Source organism: Somniosus microcephalus, chromosome 12 (genome assembly GCF_052327205.1).
Source record: "Somniosus microcephalus isolate GS21.2 chromosome 12, FLI_Smic_1.0, whole genome shotgun sequence".
NCBI lineage: Eukaryota > Metazoa > Chordata > Chondrichthyes > Squaliformes > Somniosidae > Somniosus > Somniosus microcephalus.
In genome coordinates this window covers 10,832,469-10,853,199 of record NC_140998.1, presented here as the reverse complement: position 1 = coordinate 10,853,199, position 20,731 = coordinate 10,832,469, and the positions used below count along the sequence as shown (strand labels likewise).

General features: G+C 47.9%; 1 protein-coding gene across 2 annotated transcripts in view; it reads right to left on the bottom strand.

Moving 5' to 3' along the window:
* nudt14 (nudix (nucleoside diphosphate linked moiety X)-type motif 14) overlaps positions 1 to 20,731 on the bottom strand; it is a 160,025-nt gene that overhangs the window by 123,797 nt on the left and 15,497 nt on the right. The window contains exon 2 of one of the 2 annotated variants that reach the window (XM_086002591.1): positions 10,690 to 10,766. The exons of the other annotated variant lie outside the window; for it this stretch is intronic. The gene's annotated coding sequence lies outside the window, so the exon portion shown is untranslated. The remainder of the gene's footprint in view (positions 1 to 10,689; positions 10,767 to 20,731) is intronic. 2 annotated transcript variants of the gene reach the window in all.

Genomic DNA, 20,731 nt, shown 5'->3' with positions numbered 1-20,731 from the left:
AGAGGGGGGAAGAGGGAGGGGGAAGAGGGAGGGGGGGGAAGAGGGAGGGGGGGAAGAGGGAGGGGGGGAAGAGGGAGGGGGGGAAGAGGGAGGGGGGGAAGAGGGAGGGGGGAAGAGGGAGGGGGAAGAGGGAGGGGGGAAGAGGGAGGAGGGGGGAAGAGGGAGGGGGGAAGAGGGAGGAGGGGGAAATAGGGAGGGAGGGGTGGGAAGAGGGAGGGGGGAAGAGGGAGGGGGAAGAGGGAGGGGGGAAGCGGGAGGGGGGAAGCGGGAGGGGGGAAGAGGGAGGGGGGAAGAGGGAAGGGGGGAAGAAGAGGAGGGAGGGAGGGAAGAGGGAGGGGGGAAGAGGGAGGGGGGGAAGAGGGAGGGGGGAAGAGGGAGGATGGGAAGAGGGAGGGGGGCAAGAGGGAGGGGGGCAAGAGGGAGGGGGCCAAGAGGGAGGGGGCAAGAGGGAGGGGGGCAAGAGGGAGGGGGAAGAGGGAGGGGGGAAGAGGGAGGGGGGAAGAGGTGGGAAGAGGGAGGGGGGAAGAGGGAGGGGGGGAAGAGGGAGGAGGGGAAGAGGGAGGAGGGGGAGAGGGAGGAGGGGGAGAGGGAGGGGAAAGAGGGAGGGGGGGAAGAGGTGAGGGGGGGAAAGAGGGAGGGGGGAAGAAAGAGGGAGGGGGGAAAGAGGGAGGGGGGAAGAGGGAGGGGGGGAAGAGGGAGGGGGGGAAGAGGGAGGGGGGGAAGAGGGAGGGGGGAGGGAGGGAGGGAGGTCGAATGTTTTTATTGTTGGTGTTGAGGGCCGCTCCTGTGCCAAACACTCTGAACAATTCGACTTCTGACGTCTGAACGCTCCGTCTGCCCTCGCAGGTGGATGTAAAAGATCCCATTAGAAGAGCAGAGGAAATCTCCCCGGTGTCCTGGCCAATATTTATCCCTCGACCAGCAGCTAGAAACAGACTATCTGGTCATTGCTGTTTTTAGGATCTTGCTGCCCGCGTTTCCTACATTACAACAGTGACTACACTTCAAAAGTACTTCATTGGCTGTAAAGTGCTTTGGGACATCCTGAGGTTGTGAAAGGCGCTATAGAAATGCAAGTTCTTTCTTTAAAATCAATTATACAACAAAGGGCAGAGTGTCTGACTTTAAACTATCTGCCCTGGTCCAGTGCCACCCCCACCTGTGTCCAGCCCCGCTCCGCCCCGGCCCTGCTCCACCTGAAAAGTACACTCGGTCTGAATGCCCCATGTGCAATGCCATTGCAGATGTACCAGTGTTGATGGGGTATATATAACGTGAGCTGGATGAGGAGCTGGCACAGGAGCTGTGCACCACACAGCATGTATTATTATATGATTGGGTAGATTTCTTTTGCTGTGATTGCGGAAGAGACTTTTTTTTTTGGTGGATCATCATTCACTCGCGAACCTAAAGAGAGCATCAGCAGTTTGTTTGACTGTGGAGGGGCAGCCTGGTCCTGTTCTAAACTGCAGTCCCGAGAGATGGAGAGAAAAAGAGAGAGATCCAAAGAAAAATCCAAACAAAAACCCAAAGCAAACTCAATTGCTACTTGGCCCTAAACAGACAATACAACATAGCTGATTACCTGACCATGGTAAAGGATAACAAACTGAGAAGAACCTTGACAAGGTACAGACTTAGCGAACATAGCCTAGCGATCGAAAAAGGCAGACACAGGCAGACCAGGCTGCCAAGAGAAGACAGGATATGCTCTCACTGCAGTCAGGGAGTAGTTGAGACAGAGATGCACTTCCTCACAGCCTGTGGAAAATATCAGGGCATCAGAGAGAATTTCTATCAAAAATTCTCACAAATATGCCCTGAATTCAGAAATCTGACTGACAACCAAAAACTCCCATTCCTACTGGGGGAGGAGAGAAGCTGTGTAACACTGGCGGCACACTATGTTACAGCTTGCCATGAACAGAGGGACAACCAGTAAACTAAGACAAGAGTATATATAACAAGGCGAAAATATATTTATAAACTCAGGGATATACCTGTTTATACACTGTATGAATGGAACCGCGTTTATGTGTTCAACCATAAATGTATTTTGATGCTTTGGCAACATAAGATGTACCTTATCATGCCAATAAAGCGATTTGTATTGTATTGTATTGTATTGAGAGTGAGAGAGAGAGAGACTTCAACAGATATCCCGTGGCGGGTGTTAAGGAGCGGGAACGCTGGTTGATTATTCTTATCCCTGCCTAGCCCAGCTCCAGCTTCGACCAGCCAGCACAGCACAGAGCAGCGATCAATCATGGTGACCTCGCTGTCCAGTATACGAGTTAATTTTTAATGACAGTAAAGTTGCTATTTAGAAAGCACAGAGCCAGAGAGAGAAAGAGTTAGAGAAACTGACACTTAAAGAATTACATCCTAAGTCACCTCTAACACAGAAAGGATGAGGTGTATAGCCCTTCCTTCCAGTCCTGAACAAGACCACTCCTTAAAAGGAGCTGGGAAACATAACAGGAAATTACTGTTTTTAACTCGCATCCTCCCAGTGCCCTTCTAGATGGGATGAGGTTACTGGTTTAACCAACCTTTTCCGAGCAGTTGGGAGTCTCAGTGAAACCTCACACATAACGCTGCAAAAACAGACAGGATCTGCCCCTGACTGAAGGCTGCATCAGTACACAGAGCAATTTCTTAAAACACAGGCGTTTGGTCCAACACATTCACTCCTCTCTCCCCATAGCCTCCCCTCTGTACGTGGGTCTTGTTGAGAATGATGTTCTAATTCCTACCCTACTCTTCAACAGGATAAAGGGAGTCGCAGTTTATGTACAGACCTCAACAAGAATTATTCCCGCTAATGTTTTTACCAGAGCTAGCAGATCTCCTGTGACATCGCTCATGAGTGTTACGCCGTTTTATAAGGACAGGGGTGTTATACTGTGTAACACACAGTGTATCGTTCTGCTATAACCTGTTCTGTCCCATTAAGGACACAAGGACTTAGTGCTGTAAACGGCCACAGGCCAAGCTTAAACCAGAGATCAATTGCTCTTAGACACAGCCAGAGGTCAATTAACGGTTATTTTCTGTGGCTGGGAAAGTTTCTTCTGAACCAGCAGGAAATACCTGGCTTTCTCCTTTCTTGGCTGTAGAGCACTTTGGGACATCCTGAGGATGTGAAATGCGAGTTCTTTATTTGCTATCAAGGGTTCTTGTTCAACTGAGAATGCTGAGTGAAGCAGCCAGAGTCAGGGTGCAGCACAGTACCCAGGTCACAGACAGCAACAGAGAAGATGAGAGAAGTCAAAAAGTCGAGGTTAGGTGATGCCAAGCCTGAACGTTATTGGAGGAAAGAAGGGTCTGAGTGAGGTGAGGAATTCCACAGGACTGAGGTCACTGTATAAGAATGAGTTACAACTGGAGATGGTGCGACAAATTTTGATTTCAAAAGGGAGAGAGGATGGGGCGGAGGGAGAGGAAGTTTTCTTTTTGTCACTGAAAGTGAATGTGCAGGTGCAGCAAGTCATTAGGAAGGCAAATGGTATGCTGGGCCTTCATTACAAGAGGATTTGAGTACAGAAGTAAAGAAGTCTTACTCCAATTATATAGGGCCCTGGTGAGACCACACCTGGAGTACTGTGTACAATTTTGGTCTCCTTTACCTAAGGAAGGATATACTTGCCATAGAGGGAGTGCAACGAAGGTTCACGAGATTGATTCCTGGGATGGTGGGACTGTCGTATGAGAGGAGATTGAGTAAACTAGGCCTGTATTCTCTGAATTCAGAAGAATGAGAGGGGATCTCATTGAAGCATACAAAATGATTACAGGGCTTGATAGGGCAGATGCTGGGAGAATGTTTCCCTTGGCTGGGGAGTCTAGAACCAGGGGCCACAGCCTCAGGATAAAGGGTAGGCCATTCAGGGCTGAGATGAGAAGAAATTTCTTCACACAGAGGGTGGTGAATCTTTGGAATTCTCTACCCCAGAGGGCTGTGGAGGCTCAGTCATTGGGTATATTCAAAACAGAAGTCGATAGATTTCTGACTAGTAAGGGCATCAGGGATATGGCGATAGGGCCAGTGAATGGAGTTGAGGCAGAAGATCAGCCATGATCTCATTGAATGGTGGAGCAGGCTCGAGGGACCGAATGGTCTACTCCTGCTCCTATTTCTTATGTTCTTTACCTCTATTTCACCCACTATGCTCAGTCCCTCCTTGCCCTGTACCCCACAGGCTTTTCAAATCCAAGCTCGGCAGCACCTAACCTCTACTGTTTGACTCACTCTCCGCCATTAACTTACTCGGGGCCTTGGCAGATTGCTGTGTTCCGAGACGTTGATACTTGTCATTCTCTATTCTTGTGTCTTTCAATCCAGACAATCTGCAGAATTATTCACAAGAGTGCCGGGGTGTGTCATTACAATGTGCCTGGGTTTGGGGAGGGAGTTCCACAGAACAGGGCTAAGGTAACTGAAGGGCGGGGGAATCCGTGGAAGACCATGGTTAGAGGACTGGGGGATGCAGGAAGTGATACAAGGCTGGAGAGGTAGGGTGGGGGTGAGACCACAGAGGGATTCGTAGACGAGTGGCAGGAAGAGGTAGGGTGGGGGCGAGACATAGAAGATAGGAGCAGGAGTAGGCCATTCGGCCCCTCGAGCCTGCTCCCCATTTAATGAGATCATGGCTGATCATCCAATTTCAGTACCCTGTCCCTGCCTTCTCCCCATATCCTTGATCCCTTTAGCCTTAAGAAAATATATCCAACTCCTTCTTGAATATATTTAATGTATTGGCCTCTACCCCGCCTTCTGTGGTAGAGAATTCCACAGGTTCACCACTCTCTGGGTGAAGAAATTCCTCCTCATTTCTGTCCTAAATGGCCTACCCCTCATCCTTAGACTGTGACCCCTGGTTCTGGACTCCCCGACCATCGGGAACATCCTTCCTGCATCTAGTCTGTCCAGTCCTGTCAGAATTTTATAAGTTTCAATGAGATCCCCTCTCACTCTTCTAAACTCCAGCGAGTACAAGCCCAATCGATCCAAACTCTCCTCATACGTCATTCCTGCCATCCCAGGTATCAGCCTGGTGAATCTTCGCTGAACTCCTTCCATGGCAAGAACATCCTTCCTCAGATAAGGTGACCAAAACTGCACACAATACTCAAGGTGTGGTCTCACCAAGGCCCTGTACAACTGCAGCAAGACATCCTTGCTCCTGTACTCGAACCCTCTCGCTGTGAAGGCCAACATACAATTTGCCTTCTTAACCGCCTGCTGCAGCTGCATGCTTACCTTCAGTGACTGGTGCACAAGAACACCCAGGTCTCGTTGCACTTCCCCTTCTCCCAATCTATTGCCATTCAGATAATAATCTGCCTTCCTGTTTTTGCCACCAAAGTGGATAACCTCGCATTTATCCACGTTATATTGCATCTGCCATGCTTTTGCCCAATCACCCAACCTGTCCAAATCATCCTGGAGTTTCTCGGCATCCTCCTCACAGCACACACGCCCACCCAGCTTTGTGTCGTCTGCAAATTTGGAGATATTACATCTAGTTCCCTTGTCTAGATCATTAATATATATTGTGAATAGCTGGGGCCCAAGGACCGATCCCTGCGGTACCCCACTAGTCACTGCTTGCCACTCGGAAAAAGACCCGTTTATTCCAAGTCTTTGCTTTCTGTCTGCCAACCAGTTCTCTATCCAAGTCAATACCTTGCCCCCAATCCCATGTGCCTTAACTTTACACGCTAATCACCATGGAGGGAATCGCAGATGAGTAGCAGGAAGAGGTAGGGTGGGGGCGAGACCACGGAGGGAATCGTAGACCAATATCAGGAAGAGGTAGGGTGGGGGCGAGACCACGGAGGGAATCGTAGACCAATATCAGGAAGAGGTAGGGTGGGGGCGAGACCATGGAGGGAATCGTAGACCAATATCAGGAAGAGGTAGGGTGGGGGCGAGACCACGGAGGGAATCGTAGACCAATATCAGGAAGAGGTAGGGTGGGGGCGAGATCACGGAGGGAATCGTAGACCAATATCAGGAAGAGGTAGGGTGGGGGCGAGACCACGGAGGGAATCGTAGACCAATATCAGGAAGAGGTAGGGTGGGGGCGAGACCACGGAGGGAATCGTAGACCAATATCAGGAAGAGGTAGGGTGGGGGCGAGACCACGGAGGGAATCGTAGACCAATATCAGGAAGAGGTAGGGTGGGGGCGAGACCATGGAGGGATTCGTAGACCAATATCAGGAAGAGGTAGGGTGGGGGCGAGACCACGGAGGGAATCGTAGACCAATATCAGGAAGAGGTAGGGTGGGGGCGAGACCACGGAGGGAATCGTAGACCAATATCAGGAAGAGGTAGGGTGGGGGCGAGACCACGGAGGGAATCGTAGACCAATATCAGGAAGAGGTAGGGTGGGGGCGAGACCACGGAGGGAATCGTAGACCAATATCAGGAAGAGGTAGGGTGGGGGCGAGACCACGGAGGGAATCGTAGACCAATATCAGGAAGAGGTAGGGTGGGGGCGAGACCACGGAGGGAATCGTAGACCAATATCAGGAAGAGGTAGGGTGGGGGCGAGACCATGGAGGGATTCATAGACTAATGTCAGGAGCACAGAATTTTTTTTCTTTTTGACTTACTTTTGACTAATTTCCATTTCTCTCCCCTGATCCCAGCTCACTGAATTAATATTTACTATTTTATGTACTGGTACGGTAGCATAGTGGTTATGTCACTGGACTGGAAATCCAGAGGCCTGGAATAATGATCAAGACACGTGAGTTCAAATCCCACCACGGTAGCTGTGGAATTATAAATTCAATTAAATAAATCTGGAATTTAAAAAAGCTAGTCGTAAAAACCCATCTGGTTCACTAATGTCCTTTAGGGAAATCTGCCTGTCTGGCCTATACATGACTCCAGACCCACAGCAATGTGATTGACTCTTAAATGCCCTCTGAAATGGTCCAGCAAGCCACTCTCTTGTGTTCAAGGCGGCTCACCACCACCTTCTCAAGGGCAATTAGGGATGGGCAATAAATGCTGGCCTTGCCAGCGACGCCCATGAATGAATTTAAAAAATGGGCCCTAAGGAGGTCTTCACCACCACTCCCCACCTCCACCTATCCAAACCGCAAACCTCACGCTCCTAAGAACATAAGAAATAGGAGCAAGAGTAGGCCATTCGGCCTTTCAAGCCTGCTCCGCCATTCAATAAGTTACGGCTGATCTTCAACCCCAAGTCCACCTTCCCGCCCAATCCCCATATACCTTGATTCCCTTAGTATCCAAAAATCTATCTACCTCAGCTTTGAATAGACTCAACGACTGAGCATCCACAGCTCTCTGGGGTAGAGAATTCCAAAGATTCACAACTCTGAGTGAAGAAATTTCTCCTCAACTCAGTCCTAAATGGACGACCGCTTATTCTGAGACTATGCCCTCTAGTTCTAGACTCCCAGCCAGGGAAACAACCTCTCAGCATCTCCCCGGTCAAGCCCCTTATGAATTTTACACGTTTCAATGAGATCACCTCTCATTCTTCTAAACTCTAGGGAATATAGGCCTAGTCTACTCGGGTTGATTTTCAGTGTGCCGTGAGGCGGGCTTTTAGGCGCGCGGGGGACTAAAATCTCGAATTCGGGGGTCCCGACACCATCCCGCCCAAAACCCGCCTCCACGTAAGTTTCACAGGAGGCGGGTACCCGCCCTGCACTGGGACCCGCCGACCCGAGGCGGGAAGGGATTAGTGACAATTAACTGTCTGTTAACAGGTAGTTAACAGGCAGTTTTTAGCCTAATCCCTATTTTGAGGGGTGTCGTGTGGGATTCCCGACGGCTCCAAACCACGCCAGGTTAGAGCAGGCGGGCCGTCGGGTTGAAGGACTTGGAGGGGTCGCGATGTCGGTGTTCAGGTGAGTGATGGGTGCATGAGTGCAAAGGTATGTATGTTTGGTGTGTCTAAAGTGTGTAAAGAAGTTTAAATTACCTGTACTTACCTTAACAGCCTTTCTTCCTCTAGGTTTCGGGAGTCCATCACTCAGCCGGCAATGAAAGCAAAATGGCTGCGAGCTGTCAAAAGTGACAGCCTTCAGCTTTCATTGCCGGTGAGAGTTCTAACTGAGTCTGTGTAGAATGACTCAGGTTAGAAGTCAGACTGTCAGTGTTTGACAGCTTCAAACAGCTGTGAAACACTGATATTTCATCTGTCAAGACGTCTTGACAGATGAAATTTCAGTCTGTGACATCACCTGTTGCCGGGTGGCCCTTAATTGGCCTGCTGAGCCCGCCGGGCGGGCTCAACAAGGTCAATCAAGGGAAAATCGCGTGGATTGGCCGGACGTCAATGTAGGCGGGACTAAAACCCGAAAGTTGTAGTCCCGCCTCCTTCCCGACTGCTGAATGAAAATCGACCCCTCAGTCTCTCCTCATACGACAAACCCTCATCCCAGGAATCAGTTCAGTGAATCTTTATTGCACTCCCTCACAGAATCATACCTTTCAGCTAATGTACCATTCTCTTCCATCAGCATCCATGGGTATGTTCTGTCAAACGAGAGGTGTGGCACAGTGGTATAAAGTCGGGAAGGAGTGGCTCTGGGAGTCCTCAACTCTGGACCCCATGAAGTCAGGCCCCATGGGCAAGGAAACCTCCTGCTGATTACCACCTACCGCCCTCCCTCAGCTGATGAATCAGTGATCCTCCATGTTGAACACCACTTGGAAGAAGCACTGAGGGTAGCAAGGGCACAGAATGTACTCTGGGTGGGGTACTTCAATGTTCATCACCAAGAGTGGCTCGGTAGCACCACTACTGACCGAGCTGGCCGAGTCCTGAAGGACATAACTGCCAGTCTGGGCCTGCGACAGGTGGTGAGAGACTAACACGAGGGAAAAACCTACTTGACCTCGTCCTCACCAATCTACCTGTCACAGGTGCATCTGTCCAGGACAGTATTGGTAGCAGTGACCACCGCACAGTCATTGTGGAGACAAAGTCCCGTCTTCACACTGAGGACACTCTCCATCATGTTGCATGGCACGACCACCGTGCTAAATAAGATGGGCTCAGAACAGATCTAGCAGCTCAAAACTGTGCATCCATATGATGTGGGCCATCAGCAGCAGCAGAATTGTATTCCACCACAATCTGTAACCTCATGGCCCACATATCCCTCATTCTACCACTATCATGAAGCAAGGGGACCAACCCTGGTTCAATGAGGAGTGTAGAGTATGAAGGAATAAGCAATATAACCTATTCAGAAAAAGACACCATTCTATGAAAGAACTCTGGTCTTATTAAAACATGACAAACCGGGTCTGGAAATCTAGAAACTTAACTGAAAAAGCTGTGATAGCATTCTGGCTATTGAGATAAGATAAGTTGTTGACACTGAATCAATAACCTTATTGAAACAGAAGGTTAAAGGCTCCTGAAGTCTGAACCTTTGGGAACAAGACAGTAGTTACCCGGTACAAGGTGTTCTAATTTACACCTCGTAAAGGAGCACATAAAAGTAACAAACATCTGCCTTCATGAAAATGATACCAAGTAAAGCGCACCTGCTGTTACGCCATTTATGATAAATTTAGAACACCTAGAGAAGAGATAGAATGCTGTTGTTATTTCAGATTTCCAGCATCGGTAGTATTTTGCTATTATATTAGTGTTTGGTTCACTGCCACCTCTCTTCTAGGAATGCCCACCTTGAAGAAGTTCTGCTCTTGTCTCCGACGGGATTTCCGTTTGTCTCTTCAACCTTGTTTATCTTCATTGTTTTCAGTTTCCCTTCTCGTGTTTGATCAACATTATATCTTTCCTGCCTCTTACAAAAGCACAGTATGTTCCTTCAGTTCCTTCCTCCCCTCCTGTCTCTGCACCTGCTTATTGGGGCAGTAATTCCTCCCCAAACGCGTGAGTACGGACGGAGTACTCGCGCGTCTGGCTGGAGGAAATGCCGGTTTTCAGCATGCACAGTGCATGCGCTGAAAACCGGCATTTCCTCTCCTCTAACCCAAGAGGTGAAGAGGCTAGCGTATGCGCTGTAGGGGGCAGCGCGTGCGTCTTGGATTTCCTCTGTTTTGGGGGATTTGCGCATGTGTAAAGGCCTCCGGTCTTTACGCTTGTAAAAAGCACACGTAAGTATTTATTTTTACAGGTAAGTGGTGTTTTAGTGCAATTTAGAATTTTTTTTCCCCACAGGTTTATTATTTTAAAGAATCTACAATAAGGTAAGTTTAGTTTTAGACCCTTTTTATTAAAAATTTATTTTTTTCAAAAAAAAAATTATTGTTTAAATTATTTTTTTTAACTTATTTATACTTAATTTAATGATTGGGATGTTTTTTAAATTTTATTTAAAGTTTAAGTAGTGTTTTGGGGTGCAGTACTTCTCATGAGTTTGACAATTCTTACTCTCAAACTTATGAATGAAGTTTCCCCTCCCCTGATTGGCTGAACAGTGCTCACCTGATCCCAGCCGGCACATCGCACTAACTACGCCGCTGGGTCAGGTTAGCACAGCGCGCCGACATCAGAACCGGGCCACTGACAGGAAATCCACTGTGGGCCAGGTTTCAGATGTCGGCGCGCCGGGTAAGTGCACATCAGGGGCTTGCACGCGCAGCAAGCCCCAGACACCAAGTTCTGGGCCAATATGTTACATATCCAGCTTTTTCCAGTTCTGATGAAGGGTCCCAGACCTGAAACGTCTGTTTCTCTCTCCACGGATGCTGCCTGGCCTGCTGAGGTTTTCCAGTGTTTTCTGTTGTTATTGCAACTGTAAATTACATGTCGGTTCCTTAATAAATCTATATATTTTTAGAATTGTCTCACATAATACTTCTGAATCAAACTCATGAACTCAATCTCTGTACACTCTTTGGTGAGGAGTTGCAGAATTCTGGGGGAGTTTTCCGGACCCTCATAACGTTACAGTCTAGCTAAACTTAATAAAAGTGCTATCTGGAGGACGGTAACATTTTCAGGTTGTTTCTTTCCTTTAGGGATAGATAGTCCGGACCTTTAGACCCAATTAAGCATCTTTAGGATTCGGCTACTTCAAACTTTAGTTGAAAGTGAACGTCTGAGGAATGCGCCTGATCCGGGGTAGCCCTAAAGGTGCTAGGACTAGTAATAATCCTTTCAAGAGGAGCATGCCAGGAGCAGCAGACAAGTGACAACCTGGTGAAGCTACAACACAGGACTACATACATGCTAAACAGAGCTAAGCGATCCCATAATCAACGGATCAAATCAATGCTCTGCAGTTCTGCCACATCCAGTCGTGAATGGTGGTGGACAATTAGGCTCCGTGAACATCACCATCCTCAATGATGGTGGAGCCCAGCACATGAGTGCAAGAGGCAAGGCTGAAGCGATCGCAACCATCTTCACCGAGAAGAGCCAAGTGGATGATGCGTCTTGGCCTGCTCCTGAGGTCCCCACCATCACAGAAGCCAGTCTTCAGCCAATTCGATTCACTCCATGTGATATCAAGAAGCGGCTGAGTGCACTGGATACAGCAAAGGCTGTGGGCCCCGATAACATCCTGGCTGTCATGCTGAAGACTTGTGCTCCAGAACTAGCTGCGCCTCTAGCCAAACTGTTCCAGTACAGCTACAACACTGGCATCTACCCAACAATGTGGAAAATTGCCCAGGTATGTCCTGTCCACAAAGAGCAGGACAAATCCAATCCGGCCAATTACCGCCCCATCAGTCAACACTCAATCATCAGCAAAGTGATGGAAGGTGTCATCGACAGTACTATCAAACGGCACTTCACAACCAATAACCTGCTCACTGATGCTCAGTTTGGGCTCCGCCAAGACCACTCGGCTCCCGACCTCATTACAGCCTTGGTCCAAACATGGACAAAGGAGCTGAATTCCAGAGGTGAGGTGAGAGTGACTGCCCTTGACATCAAGGCAGCATTTGACCGAGTGTGGCATCAAGGAGCCCTAGTAAAACTGAAGTCAATGGGAATCTGAGGGAAAACTCTCTACTGGCTGGAGTCATACCTAGCACAAAGGACGGTGGTTGTAGGAGGCCAATCATGTCAGCCCCAGGATATCACTTCAAGAGTTCCTCAGGGCAGTGTCCTAGGCCCAACCATCTTCAGCTGCTTCATCAATGACCTTCCCTCCATAAGGTGGTCAGAAGTAGGGGTGTTCGCTGATGATTGTAGAGTGTTCAGTTCCATTTGCAACTCCTTAGATAATGAAGCAGTCCATGCCCACATGCAGCAAGACCCGGACGACATTCAGGCTTGGGCTGATAAGTGGCAGGTAACATTCACGCCACGCAAGTGCCAGGCAATGACTATCTCCAACAAGAGTAAGTCTAACCATTATCCCTTGACATTCAACAGCATTACCATCGCCAAATTCCCCCACCATCAACATCCTGGGGGTCACCATTGACCAGAAACTTAACTGGACCAGCCACATAAATACTGTGGCTACAAGAGCAGGTCAGAGGCTGTGTAGTCTGCAGCAGGTGTCTCACCTCCTGAATCCCCAAAGCCTTTCTACCATCTACAAGGCACAAGTCAGGAATGTGATGGAATACTCTCCACTTGCCTGGATGAGTGCAGCTCCAACTACGCACAAGAAGCTCGACACCATCCAAGACAAAGCAGCCCGCTTGATTGGCACCCCATCCACCACCTTAAACGTTCACTCCCTCCACCACTGGCGCACCGTGGCTGCAGTGTGTACCATCTACAAGATGCACTGTAGCAACTCGCCAAGGCTTCTTCGGCAGCACTTCGTAAACCCGTGACCTCTACCACCTAGAAGGACAAGGGCAGCAGGCGCATGGGAACACCGCCACCTCCAAGTTCTGCTCCAAGTCACACACCATCCTGACTTGGAAGTATATCGGCCGTTCCTTCATTGTCGCTGGGTCAAAATCCTGGAACTCCCTCCCTAACAGCACTGTGGGCGCACCTTCACCACACGGACTGCAGCGGCTCACCACCACCTTCTCAAGGGCAGTTAGGGATGGGCAATAAATGCTGGCCTTGCCAGCGACGCCCACATCCCATGAACAAATAAAAAAAACCTGCGTGTTAATTTTCTGTGACTCGTGTACAAGGACAACCAGGTCACTGAATACCAACATTTCCCAATCTCTCACCACTTAAAAAAATTCTGCTTTTCTATTTTTCCTACCAAAGTGGATAACTTTGCATTTCTTCACGTATATTCCATCTGCCAGATTCTTGCCCACTCATTTAGCCTGTATCCCTTTGCAGCCTCCTCACAACTTAATTTCACACCTAGCTTTGCAAAAGAACCAAAGGCGACGCAAGAAAAAACCTTTTTATGCAGCGAGTGGTTAGGATCTGGAATGCACTGCCTGAAAGGGTGGTGGAGGCAGACTCAATCACTGCTTTCAAAAGGCAATTGGATAAGTACCTGAAGGAAAAAAAATTGCAGGGCTACGGGGAAAGGGCAGGGGTGTGGGACGAGCTGAGAGTTGGCACAGGCTCGACGGGCCGAATGGCCTTCTTTCATGCTGTAACCAATCTATGATTCTATGTATCGTCAGCAAACTTGGATACATTACACTTGGTCCCCTCATCCAAGTCATTAATATAGAGGGTAAATAGCTGAGGCCCAAGCACTGATCCTTGCGGCACCCCACTAGTTACAACCTGCCAACCCGAAAATGACCCGTTTATCCTCACTCTTTGTTTTCTGTCCATTAACCAATCCTCAATACATGCTAATATATTACCCCCATTCTCATGAGCCTGAATTTTGTAAAATAACCTCGTGTGGCACCTTATCGCATACTTTTTGAAAATCCAAATACGCCACATCCACTGGTTCCCCCTTATCTACCTGCAACAGATTTGTCAAACACAATTTCTCTTTTATAAATCCGTGTTACATAGAAGATAGGAGCAGGAGTAGGCCATTTGGCCCCTCGAGCCTGCTCCGCCATTCAATGCGATCATGGCTGATCATCCAAATTCAGCACCCAGTCCCTGCTTTCTCCCCATACCCCTTGATCCCTTTAGCCTTAAGAAATATATCCAACTCCTTCTTGAATATATTTAATGAACTGGCCTCCACCACCTTCTGTGGTAGAGAGTTCCACAGGTTCACCACTCTCTGGGTGAAGAAATTCCTCCTCATTTCTGTCCTAAATGGCTTACCCTTTATCCTTAGACTGTGACCCTGGTTCTGGACTCCCCGACCATCGGGAACATTCTTCCTGCATCTAGTCTGTCCAGTCCTGTCAGAATTTTATAAGTTTCAATGAGATCACCTCTCATTCTTCTAAACTCCAGCGAGTACAAGCCCAATCGAACCAATCTCTCCTCATACGTCAATCCTGCCATCCCAGGTATCAGCCTGGTGAATCTTCGCTGAACTCCTTCCATGGCAAGAACATCCTTCCTCAGATAAGGCGACCAAAACTGCACACAATACTCAAGGTGCGGTCTCACCAAGGCCCTGTACAACTGCAGCAAGACATCCTTGTTCCTGTACTCAAACCCTCTTGCTACGAAGGCCAACATACCATTTGCCTTCTTAACCGCCTGCTGCACCTGCATGCTTACCTTCAGCGACTGGTGCACAAGGACACCCAGGTCTCGTTGCACTTCCCCTTCTCCCAATCTATTGCCATTTAGATGATAATCTGTCTTCCTGTTTTTGCCACCAAAGTGGATAACCTCACATTTATCCACGTTATATTGCATCTGCCATGTTTCTGCCCAATCACCCACCATGTCCAAATCATCCTGGAGTTTCTCGACATCCTCCTCACAGCACACACGCCCACCCAGCTTTGTGTCGTCTGCAAATTTGGAGATATTACATCTAGTTCCCTTGTCCAGATCATTTATATATATTGTGAATAGCTGGGGTCCAAGGACCGATCCCTGCGGTACCCCACTAGTCACTGCCTGCCATTCGGAAAAAGACCCGTTTATTCCAAGTCTTGGCTTTCTGTCTGCCAACCAGTTCTCTATCCAAGTCAATACCTTGCCCCCAATCCCATGTGCCTTAACTTTACACGCTAATCTCTCATGCGGGACCTTATCGAAGGCCTTCTGAAAGTCCAGATACACCACATCCGCTGGTTCTCCCTTATCTATTTTACCAGTTACATCCTCAAAAAATTCCAGTAGATTAGTCAAGCACGATTTACCTTTTGTGAATCCATGTTGACTTTGTCTGATCCTGTCACTGTTTTCCAAGTGCTCTGCTATTACATCTTTTATGTTGACTCTACCCAATCATATAGTGAGTTTCCAAGTGCCCCGTTACCATGTCCCTCATCACAGATTCTAGCATTTTCCCAACTACTGATGTCAGGTTCAGTTTTTCCTCTCCCTCCTTCCTTGAAGCATTCCTTCCTCACACCTCCACTTGGGATCAGTCCTGTTGCTCTTTGCAGTCCCCCTTTCTAATCCAAGTATATCTTTTCTGTGTGGGGTGGTGACCAAACCTGAACCCAGCATTGGCTAAGTGCTCCTGTTCAGTTGCTTCACCCCTGTCCCTGGGCACTCCCTCCCCAAACCCCTCCGCCTCTCTACCTCCCTCCCTTACCTTTAACCAAGCTTCCTCAGCCCTCTCTCAAAGGGTCAGCTCCTCGGTGAAGTGCCTGGGGACAGTTTTCCCTCCAGCCGCCACATGAATGCAGGTGTTTGTCGCTGAAAGAGCAATAAATGCTAGGACGGAAATGCCAGGTGGGACAGGAGGGACCAGACCCAGGGTTTATTCAAAATGCAACAAGACGTCACGACGGGAGAGTTAATGCACAATCCCCAATTATCCAACAACGTTTCTCCCCCTACTCCTGGGAAGCTAAAGAATGGGGCTGGGATTAAGGAGTTTGATCTAATTGAGGTGTTTAAAATGATTAAGGGATTTGATAGGGTAGATACAGAGAAACTATTTCCTCTGGTGTTGGGGGGGGGGGGCAGTCAGAACAAGGGGGGCATCCCCTTAAAATTAGAGTTAGGCTGTGCAAGGGTGATGTCAGGAATCACTTCTTCACACAAAGGGTAGTGGAAATCTGGAACTCCCTCCCTCAATAAACTGCTGAGGCTGGGGGTCAATTGAAAATGTCAAAACTGAGATTGGTGTCAGGCAAGGGGATATGGAACCAAAGCGGGTAGATGGAGTTAAAATACAGATAATTGAATGGCGGAGCAGATCGAAGGGCTGAATGGCCTCCTCCTGTTGCTATGTCCCAACACTGCGCAGAAATCTCTGCCCAATCTGCTGGTTTGCAAGCCTCTGAAATCAGGCTCAAGTAAAAACTGAGAGAGAGAATGCGGCTGTGTAAAGCAGCCAAACACATGCTGGAGGAGGGGAGGCGAGGATATAATTAACACCCTGGTTTATTAACTCTCTACACAATTTCACAGGTATGCATCCCGGACAGCTGCACTCCATCTTTCAGCTATAAATCACAAGATATCACACACTGATCTCACGCCATTTCCAGCTAAACAACTCTGCATTTCTTGTTCGTTTCCTGAATTCTAACCCAAACGCGTTATCTTCATACCTTCCTGATGTAATTGAACAATTGGTGCCCTGTAAATACAATGCTGGAAGCCCAACAAGCCTGTAAAAGGCCCCCAGCAAACAGCCTGCTGGAAGATATAACCTGCACATCTTAAAATGGATATATTAAACAGAATATTTAATGGATACCCGGGAGTGAGTTACAAGCTGGAATCAAATCGAGGGGTTCGGGGGGGGGTTTATATATCGAATAACAGATACCCGGGAGTGAGTTACAGGCTGGAATCAAATCGAGGGGTTCGGGGGGGTTTATATATAGAATAACAGATACCCGGGAGTGAGTTACAGGCTGGAATCAAATCGAGGGGTTCGGGGGGGTTTATATATAGAATAACAGATACCTGGGAGTGAGTTACAGGCTGGAATCAAATCGAGGGGTTCGGGGGGGGTTTATATATAGAATAACAGATACCCAGGAGTGAGTTACAGGCTGGAATCTAATCGAGGGGTTTGGGGGGGGTTTATATATCGAATAACAGATACCCGGGAGTGAGTTACAGGCTGGAAACTAATCGAGGGGTTCGGGGGGTTTATATATAGAATAACAGATACCCGGGAGTGAGTTACAGGCTGGAAACTAATCAAGGGGTTCGGGGGGTTTATATATAGAAATAACAGATACCCGGGAGTGAGTTACAGGCTGGAATCTAATCGAGGGGTTCGGGGGGTTTATAGATAGAATAACAGATACCCGGGAGTGAGTTACAGGCTGGAATCTAATCGAGGGGTTCGGGGGGTTTATATATAGAATAACAGATACCCGGGAGTGAGTTACAGGCTGGAATCTAATCGAGGGGTTCGGGGGGTTTATATATAGAATAACAGATACCCGGGAGTGAGTTACAGGCTGGAAACTAATCGAGGGGTTCGGGGGGTTTATATATAGAATAACAGATACCCGGGAGTGAGTTACAGGCTGGAAACTAATCGAGGGGTTCAGGGGGTTTATATATAGAATAACAGATACCCAGGAGTGAGTTACAGGCTGGAATCTAATCGAGGGGTTCGGGGGGGTTTATATATAGAATAACAGATACCCGGGAGTGAGTTACAGGCTGGAATCTAATCGAGGGGTTCGGGGGGGGTTTATATATAGAATAACAGATACCCGGGAGTGAGTTACAGGCTGGAATCTAATCGAGGGGTTCGGGGGGGGTTTATATATAGAATAACAGATACCCGGGAGTGAGTTACAGGCTGGAATCTAATCGAGGGGTTCGGGGGGGGTTTATATATAGAATAACAGATACCCGGGAGTGAGTTACAGGCTGGAATCTAATCGAGGGGTTCGGGGGGGTTTATATATAGAATAACAGATACCCGGGAGTGAGTTACAGGCTGGAATCTAATCGAGTGGTTCGGGGGTTTATATACAGACCCTCCCTGCGGTGTCCAAAATATCCATCGACAGTCAAACGGACTTGCATTTCTATCGCGTCTTTCACGACCTCAGGACGTCCCAAAGCGCTTTACAGCCAATGAAGTATTTCTGAAGGAGTCACTGTTGAAACGACACCAGTGTGCATTTATTAGGTGCCTTTAACTTAGAAAACCTCTGGGGTGTCTCATTAATCAACTGCAGACAGCAGTCTTTTGTAGTCCAGATGGAGCATCCCAGGAGCTTTGCTGCCTCCAGGTGCTAAGGTAAGGGACAATTCGGAAAGACTGGAATAGATTATGGAAGCAGAGGGAGAGCAGCCAGGCATCTTGTTCTAACTGAGAGCCAACGACACTGAAGTCCTGCAAAAGGAGTTTAGAAGATCAGGTTGCAACACTTCAAGTGCATATCCAAGTACTTTTTAAATGCAATGAGGGTCTCTGCCTCTCCCACCCTTTCAGGCAGTGAGTTCCAGACCCCAACCACCCTCTGAGTGAAAAAAGTTCTCCTCAAATTCCCTCTAATCCTTCGACCAATTACTTTAAATCTATGCCCCCTGGTTATTGACCTCTCTGCTAAGGGAAATAGGTCCTTCCTAGCCACTCTATCTAGGTCCCTCAATTTTATACACCTCAATTAAATCTCCCCTCAGCCTCCCCTGCTCCAAAGAAAGCAACCCCAGCCTCTCCAATCTTTCCTCAGAGCTAAAATTCTCCAGCCCAGGCAACATCCTCCTAAATCTGCTCTGCACCCTCTCTAGTGCAATCACATCTTTCCTGTACTGTGGTGACCAGAACCGTACGCAGTACTCTAGCTGGGGCCTAACTAGTGTTCTCTTCAAGGGTGCTAATCTGTGGATTACTCTCCCAGATTAAGGGGAGTGGGAGAAGGTCGAGGTGCTCAACAATTGGCTACAGGGGCAATGTCAGGAAGGGGGCTTTCGTCGATGGGGCTTTGGCACCAGTTCTAGGGGAAGGTTATTCCGCAAGGATGGGCGACATCTGAACAGGAAGGGAGCTAATGAACTGGCAAAACGGATAAAGACTTGTTTAAACTAGGAAGGAAAGGAGGCAGGGCAGGAAAAATAAAATCACTCAAAGAGCAAGAAGGGAAGGTAGAAATTGATGAGGTAACTGTACAATTTTTTTTTAAACAGTAAAATGAATATAACATGCAAAAGGAAATGAGTAGTGGAGAAAAATCAAATTAACCAGTTCTAAGTAGGGAAATGTGTGATAGAGGAATGAGGTGCAAACTCAGATAAAATGGAATCAAGGTACAAGGAGTTGCATTAAATACAAACAAAAAAGAATAATGTGGATGCATTACAATGTTCACAATGTGGGAAAATAAATTGTAGGAATTTGAGACGATGTCACAGGAAGATTTAATCGCACAGAAACTTTGACTGCAAACTGCAGCGATGTAAACATATTGGGTTATAATATTTTTAGGAGGCACAGAATAGGTAAGAAAAGAGGAGGAATGGTAATATGAGTGAAAGAGAGACTCCCTGCTGTAGAGGGGAGATGTACACACGCGAGAGGCTCAGACAGTCAGTATGGTTAGAGATCGAAGATAAAAAAATTGTTCCATTACTGGGTTTAACGACAGACCGCCCCCCACCACAACCTGTGGGAGGGAAATGGAAGAGGAAATCTTTAGACAGATCAAGGAGAGGAGTCGGAATTACAAAATTATTTGAGCTTTTAATAACCCATTCATTGATTGGGGCAGGGAGGGAGTAAGCAGAGAATGAGATATGCAATTCCTAAATTGTGCGTTTGTACGCCTACAATGGGAAGCGTTACCAGATCTCGTCATCATGAATTACAAAATAGGTCAGGTGGATGAGTTAAAGGTGAGTGTGCACCATGGGTACAGTGACCATAATATGGTCAGGTTTAGGGTCCAAACAGAACGGGGAAAAGTCAGTACACAAACAAGGGCACCAGATTGGAACAGGGCACATTTTAGAAAGGAGAGAGTGAGCAGCGGTGAGGTGGAAAGATAATTGTAGACCAACAATGGGATGTCTTCAAAAGGTGCCGAATAAATACATACTGATGTAAGAAAACTACTAGGCACTTGGTCTAAGCATTAAACAAAGCTTTAATCAACTGTTTTACAACATGGAGGTCTAGTTGTGTCCTTCACTAGTTCCTGTTAAGAATGTTCTGCGCAAGCTGGGCCCGTGCCCGAGTATTTATACACTCCCTGGACAGCGCCACCCACAGGCCGCTCAGTATTATTTCATAAGTCTTTCTTTCATGAATGACTGATTCATGTCACACACCATTAACGACTTCAAATTTCTGAACTACACTTCTAAAGCACTTCATTGGCGGTGAAGCGCTTTGATGGCCATGATCTAATTGAATGGCAGAGGAGGCTAAGGCTGAATGGCCTACTCCTATTTCTTATGTCCTGCGTTGGTAAAAGGTGTTTCATAAATGCAAGTTCTCTTCCTCTCTCTCTTTCATCTTCACATGCATGGCAGGGTGAGCACCCAGCAGCAGCCATCACTGCACAAGATGGAGGCGCGGAGATCTGAGGTGGCAGCCCATGTGCAGTAACTGGCAGGGCCAGCCGAGGGAGCATTTATTCAAGGGCAGGGGAGGGAGGGAAGACTACAGCATGTGTGGCAAATCTCAATCAGGTTGAAGTTAAAGGTTGGTCCAACATCCATTGAAATGTGTAGCCCGTGCGACATGTACCAAGCTTCTGAATGATGCACAGAGGAATTAGACTTTCATCTGTTACTTTATTTGCCTAACCTGGGCACCGAATCCAGGCTTCCACTTCAGGG